The following is a 7,500-nucleotide window of genomic DNA, read 5'->3' on the forward strand; positions in this document are numbered from 1 at the left end:
GAGTGCCGGAGTAAATATCACTTACGATTGGAAGAACCGCGTGCTGCCAAGAGATGGCATCATTATCGACAGCTTCACTCCTCGCTTGTTTTTTGTGTGCAAGCAGAGAGGTGAAGCTTTGTTGGTGGAATATTGCTGGTCTCAAAGACAAGTTACAAGAGCCAAGTATACTGAAGTTTATTCTGGACTTTGACATCGTTTGGATTCTTGAAGCCACAAAATATTTCAACGTACAAGTACCGGGACTTAGTGTGTGCCGAAATGTGTCAAGAAGTGGACGCAATAGAGGAGGAGTGGTGATGCTTGGCCAGGATGCACTGATGCACAGTGTGAAGCAAGTTGACGTGGATGCTGAGGACCAGATATGCCACGGTGGTTTTGTGATGCATTCCAGAACTGAAGTTAGGAGGCGTATATATACCTCCAGATGCCTCCCCTTATTGTCATGGTGCTCAGTGCGGAGTACTGACGCAGCACACTGTGGATGCCGGCACCACTGTCGTCATGGGCGATTTCAACGCAACTGTAAGGAGGCAGGACACAGGCAGGTAAACACACACACACAAACATACATACATACACAGTTGCCACTTCAAAATAACATAAAATTACTAAGAATATATTTGGCAACAATGTACAGTATTCATGCCATCGCCTTCCCCACCACCACTACTACTACTACTATTACTACTACTACTACTACAATAAGTGTTAGTACAAATATATGAACATACATGCATACACACTTATAGAGGAGGAGGAGGGGGAGGAGGAGGAGGGAGGAGGAGGAGGAGGAGGAGGGAGAGAGAGAGAGAGAGAGAGAGAGAGAGAGAGAGAGAGAGAGAGAGAGAGAGAGAGAGAGAGAGAGAGAGAGAGAGAGAGAGAGACAGAGGGAGAGAGGGAGAGAGAGAGAGAGATGTTAGTAGCCCAATAATAATAATAATAATAATAATAATAATAATAATAATAATGGTAATATTTCATTAATATATATATATATATATATATATATATATATATATATATATATATATATATATATATATATATATATATATATATATATATATCAATTTTTGCTACACCCTGTAAATAATATTAATCCTATTATTATTATTTTTATTATTATTATTATTATTATTATTATTATTTATTATTATTATTATTATTATTATTATTATTATTGATGTTATTATCATTACTTTTATGATGATGATTATTATTATTATTATTAGTAGTAGTAGTAGTAGTAGTAGTAGTAGTAGTAGTAGTAGTAGTAGTAGCAGTAGTAGTAGTAGTAGCAGTAGCAGCAGTAGTAGTAGTAGTAGTGGTAGCAGTAGTAGTAGTAGTAGTAGCAGTAGTAGTAGTAGTAGTAGTAGTGTTATTATTATCATAATTATTGTCATTATTATTACTTTTATGAGTAATAGTAGTAGTAGTAAACAAACTTACACACACACACACACACACACACACACACACACACACACACACACACACACACACACACACACACACACACACACACACACGAGCCTGGAGAAGATCAGGTGACACAGGGTCAGGTCAGGTCTCTCACCACTGACTGTTTCATAAAGCCACAGTGATGGTTTGCAAGGTTCTCAAAAGTGTTTCTCCTGTCACTAATGCAGAAATGTTGTTAATCTGTCACTACAACCTTAAAACAAATTAAAAACCCTTACAACTTCAACTAGAACCTTTTAAAAGAGTGTTTCTCCTGTTAATAATGCAGAAATGTTGTTAATCTGTCACTACAACCTTAAAAAAATAAAAATAAAAAAAAACCTTACTAGAGTCTTTTAAAAATGTTTTTCCTGTCAGTAATGCAGATGTTGTTAATCTGTCACCTCAACCCTAAAAACACCCTTAAAAACCTTACATCTTCGACTAGAGCTTTTTTAAAAGAGTGTTTCTCCTGTCAGTAATGCAGAAATATTGTTAATCTGTTACTGGAACCTTAAAAGCATCCTTAAAAACCTGCATCATTTCAACTAGAGCCTTTTAAAAGAGTGTTTCTCCTGTTGTTAATCTATCACTATAGCCTTAAGAACATCCTTAAAAACCCTTACAACTTCAACTAGAGCCTTTTAAAAGAGCATTCCTCCTATTTCTCCTTCAAGTTCACCTACAATCCCTCCTCCCCCTATCTCTCTCTCTCTCTCTCTCTCTCTCTCTCTCTCTCTCTCTCTCTCTCTCTCTCTCTCTCTCTCTCTCTCTCTCTCTCTCTCTCTCTCTCTCTCTCTCTCCACACAGTCCACAGCGACACACTGGATTGGTTGACAAGCCTGCAGTAGCTGTCAACCAGGTCTGCTAAGCTCTCTGCTCCGCCAATGGAGGGGCAGGTGATGGTGATGGCGAGGGCTTCTGTAGTACCTGCTACCTGCAACATAAGCCTGGGGTAGTGGTGGTGGTGGTGGTGGTGGTGGTGGCGGTGATTAGAGGAGAAGAAAGAGGAAGGATTTGATGAGGACGGTAATTGTAGTAGTAGTAGCAGCAGTAGTAATAGTAGTGAGAGACCCCACCCACACCTCTCTCGCTTCTTCTCATCTCTCTCTCCCTCCCGGTCCTTTTCCCATTTAAATCCGTCACCTACCCACTTCCCCCCTCTCTCTCTCTCTCTCTCTCTCTCTCTCTCTCTCTCTCTCTCTCTCTCTCTCTCTCTCTCTCTCTCTCTCTCTCTCTCTCTCTCTCTCTCTCTCTCTCTCTCTTTCACCGTCACTCACTATCGTCATCACTCTCACCTTAAACTGCACCAGAGCCTTCCTGTGTTGCTCGCAGCTGCTCTGTAAGGTCTCCACGCTCTAAATCTGCTCAAAGTTTGCCATGTGTTGTGCTTGGAGTAGTAGTAGTAGTAGTAGTAGTAGTAGTAGTAGTAGTAGGGTTAGTAGTAGTAGTAGTAGTAGTAGTAGTAGTAGTAGTAGTAGCAGTAGTAGTAGTAGTAGTAGTAGTAGTAGTAGTAGTAGTAGTAGTAGTAGTAGTGACAGTAGTAGTAGTAGTGGTACTTACGGCAGAGGCAGAATCTGTCCAGTAGGAAATACCAACACTTGGGCCGACAAGCAGAGTGACAGGAATAGACCAACCACACTGAAAATAGTAGTAGTAGTAGTAGTAGTAGTAGTAGTAAGTATCGACAGTACTACAAGACTCACATACAAACACTTCAGTAACACTTAACACTTACGCCGAGTGCACAGCGGAAGTTTTCGATGTCAAACTTTCCAACTTTTCCCAAAATCTCGAGGTACTTGAAGTGAGATTCGTAATCGAAGAACGCCGAGAATTTCTTAAAGTTTCCCTGCAAAGCCTTACGTAACGTTTTCTGTTTGGTGGTGTTGATGATGTAGGCCGGTAGGAATTCATGTAGACCGACTTCCTTCTCCGGCTGCTCAAGATTTGACTTCTTGTCCATCGCGCATCCGTTCATCCGCTGCGGAGAAAACGGGGGTGTTAGTTTTGCCGTCGCAGGGGGTACCGCTCAGATTTCAAGGGGGACCTAAATCGTGTTGTTTTCCGCAGTTTTACCTTAAAGACTCGCTTGATTTCGATGCAAGTGAGCTGGATGGCTGTGTCGAAATCCATGCCTTCTGCCGCCTTGCTTTCATCCTCCAGGTAGTCACTTTTAACCTGGAAATAGTCATAATAGTAGTAGTAATAGGGATAGTATTGATCACTCTCCCTGAAAATTAAAGACGAGGTTTGCTTTGGGAGTACAGGGGTCTTAATCCTTTACTGTCGAAGAGGACAAATATGTCCTCCTTGGAATACATGGTTTTAACTCTGCGGATGTCAAGTATCAGAGTTCGCTCGCCGGTCAGGACATACAAGTCCCGTTTCAGCTTTCGATCGGCACCTTTGTTTACACTGGAATGGTTGCCGCTTCTCGGATGAACCAGGACACTGAGAGCAGGTGGATGCGTGCCGGAGGTTGCGCAAAGCAGCCACTTTCACTGCATCCTGGATGTATCCCCAGGTAAAGCACAATTATGACAAAATTTGCTGTGATAAACGCACACCTAAAGATCATATTTACATCCCAAAAATCGTCATATCACCCTTTGCCAAACATCTGTAGTGCTTGTTTAAAGGTGACATTTGTGTCCTATCAGGCAAATGAATACTATTATATAAATGAGTAATATTTTCGTCTTTGTTATACTACCGATATATTTTTGCAGTGACATGCAAATAGTTTTGTTATATATTAAACTTGGTTTGATTTACACTATAACACCATAGATGTGTAATGAATTAAAAACAATGAGTGACAAGTAAATATTCTTGCAGGACCCTCTCGTTGCTGCAGTACTACTGCATTCTGCGGACAAAATAAAAGTTCCAACACCACCGAAAGGCTGGTGGAAACATTGTTAGCTGCCAGTGATGCCGAAGTTAGCGGGGATGAGTGTTATGAAGTGGGTGAAGGAAATCAAATCAAATCTGCATTTTGTTGACAACACGACACTAGACAAAACTGACAAAATATGCAAGGTGAGACCTCTAGTTAACCACCTACAGGAGAAGTTTCCACAAATCCCCACGACAGAAAACCTGTGTGTAGATGAGCAAATGGTCCCTTCCAAGGTCAGTCATGTATAACAGCATTGTGAAGAGAATAAGGAAGTGAAAGGACGATATGAAGAGAGAGGTAAACATTCAAGAAATAAAAAAAACTCATAAATGGGGTTATAAGATACTCGTATTTGTGTTGGCAGACAGCATGAGTGTGGTGTGTGATTTTATGCCTTATACTAGAAAAATTCAAGCTGTTGGCAAGCCTGATGTTCCAGATCTCAAACCAATCTCGAATGCAGTACTGCATCTTGCTGAAAGTATACCGAGCATGAATAATCACAGACTGTACTTTGACAGTTGGTTCACATCTGTGCCCCTCCTTGAACATCTAGCCTCGAGGGGAATATGGTGTTCTGGCACAGTGCAGGCAAGGAGGCTAGAAGGTTTGACGTTCAAGTCAGAGACAACTTGCAGCTCAAGGTACAGGTTGTCATGATGAATGGGAAACGAAAACTGGGGACACTAAAATTTCAGGTGTCAAGTGGATGGATACCAAGTCAGTGTGTCTTGTATCATCATTTACAACATCATGGCCAACAGAGAAATGTTCCAGGCACGACAAGAACACTAAAGACAGAGTTGAAACCCCCACGCCCAATATTGTAGCAGATTGTAACAAACATATGGGAGGTGTTGATTTGTGTGACCAATTGCTTGCTTACAACCTTCAAAGCAAGGAAATACTATCAGAGGCTTGTATTTCACTTACTTGACATGACTGTGGTAAACTGTTGGTTACAGTACAGACGATCAGCAACTGCTGTGGGAGTGAGTCCCTTCTCGTAAGCAGAATAGTCTCTGTGAGTTCAGGCTAAGACTATCAAGGTCCCTGATGTGTGGTGGAAAGATGTGACAAGTAAAAGAGGAAGACCTTCAAATGCTGTGGCCAGTGCCTTTGCTCAGAAGAGGAAAACTGGGACAGCCACCAAGAAAATTCCAGAAAAAGACACACGGCAAGACAATGTTGGGCATTTCCTTGCTTTCAGTGCAAATAGGGGCACATGCAAGTTGCCAGGCTGTAAGGGAAAAGTACAAATGTATTGTATGTAATGCAAAGTTCACCTGTGCTGTGATGCAAGAAGGAACTGCTTCTATGATTTCCATGCAACATGAGGCGGCACACAAGGGTTGTGCAAAATAAAAAATAAAAAAAAGGAACAATTCTTCGAAGTCAGTTTATGGATTTTTTTTTTTCATTAATCAGAGATGAGGTATTATCACATGAATGCTCAGTACAAACATGAAAAGTCATTCACATTTTTTTTTCTTTCATATAAGGTTTAAAAGTTTAAGAAATCCTGAACTCATTGGTAATACTACTGAGACCATGAATTTGTCATACGCCTAAATGAAGATTTATGTCCCTTTATGGATTTTATTTGTAATTAACCAATACAAATGAATAAAACGCACCTGTATGTTTATTTTTGCCTTAAGAGAAGGATAATGAAATGAAAGATTTTTTCTTACAGCTGGAAAATATTTCAGGCAGTAAAGGGTTAAAACTACTATTACCATTATTACTATTATTATTACTGTCACTACTACTGCTACCATCATAGTACAGTATTGAGTCACAAGTACTAATAGTGTAAAAAGCATTGATAAGGATTTAAACAGCGTTGTGAAGAGAATAAGGAAGTGAAAGGAGGATATGAAGAGAGGTAAACATCATACGTCTGGCAGCGTACCTCAGTGATGGGTAGGGTGGCCACCACTCTCTCTCTCTCTCTCTCTCTCTCTCTCTCTCTCTCTCTCTCTCTCTACAAGCTTATTACTAAAGGGATGACTGGTGCAAATAGTTACCAAGGCTTCAATATGCGAATGTAAGAAATAATATGATTTGGTAGATAATGAATGAGTGAAAGAGTTTGCTACTGACTCACAGGTGGAAAAGGAAATTATTAAAGCCAAAGATGAGCTACAGAAAATACTGAGAAATAAAGAATTAGAGAAAAAAAAAACAATTAGAGGAAGAAATGAACATGATAGTGATGCTGAATGCAATAAAATGAGAAAATACTTGGAAAAAATTAAGAATTAGGAAAAATTAATATGATAGTGAAGATGAATGCACTAAAATGAGAAAAATACAAGGAAAAAATGAAGAATTAGAGAAAAAAAAATTAGAGGAGAAATAAATATGATAATGATGTTGATTGCAATAAAATGAGAAAAATACTAGGAAAAAATTAAGAATTAGAGGAAAAAACAAACAAGATATCACTAGTATTGAATGGAAAAAAAATATATGCTGAGAAAAAATTAAGAATCAGAGAAAGAAACAATTAGAGGAAGAAACTAATATGATAGTGATGATGACTGCAATAAAATGAGAAAAATACTAGGAAAAAATGAATTAGAGGAAAAATCAAAATGATAGTGAAGATGAATGCAATAAAATGAGAGAAATACTAGAAAAAAAATTAGAAGAAAAAAATAACATACAAGTGGAATTAATTGCAAAAAATAAAAAATACTGATGAAAAATGAAGACTTAGTGAAAGAAATTAACATAATAGTGAAATTGAATACAATAAAATGAGAAAAAAAATTAGGGAAAAATTAAGAATTAGAGGAAAAATGAACATATAAGTGGAATTGAATGCAAAAAAAAAAGTAGAAAACCGTTGATGAAAAATGAAGAATTAGAGAAAGAAAGAAGGCAAAAATCTATGGAATTTTCAAGGATACAAAAATGAATGGGAAAAATTTTAAACAAGAGGAAAATAATGAGAGAAAAACGCTTTGTTTTGAATGATTAACCAAGCCCTGTTATGTTTGCTGATGACCCCAAGATTGAAATAACCGCAAACCGTCAATAGTGACCTTCAGACGCACTGGGTGACCTTGATGAGATGAGCCGGTGTAATGGCAGACACAACAAGTTACAAGCAGAATGAGGAT

The 7,500-nt window shown here is 38.7% G+C and overlaps 2 long non-coding RNA genes across 4 annotated transcripts in view; one reads left to right on the forward strand and one right to left on the reverse strand.

Moving 5' to 3' along the window:
- The window catches only part of LOC135096855 (uncharacterized), a 139,877-nt gene that overhangs the window by 103,196 nt on the left and 29,181 nt on the right, over positions 1 to 7,500 (forward strand). The window lies entirely within an intron of this gene.
- LOC135096883 (uncharacterized) lies at positions 2,963 to 3,787 on the reverse strand. The gene is made up of 3 exons (XR_010265131.1): positions 3,544 to 3,787; positions 3,203 to 3,448; positions 2,963 to 3,105 (listed from the first exon to the last, which is right to left on the reverse strand). It is a non-coding gene; the product is annotated as an uncharacterized LOC135096883 (long non-coding RNA).

The sequence above is a fragment of the Scylla paramamosain genome, unplaced genomic scaffold, assembly GCF_035594125.1.
Source record: "Scylla paramamosain isolate STU-SP2022 unplaced genomic scaffold, ASM3559412v1 Contig8, whole genome shotgun sequence".
Lineage (NCBI taxonomy): Eukaryota > Metazoa > Arthropoda > Malacostraca > Decapoda > Portunidae > Scylla > Scylla paramamosain.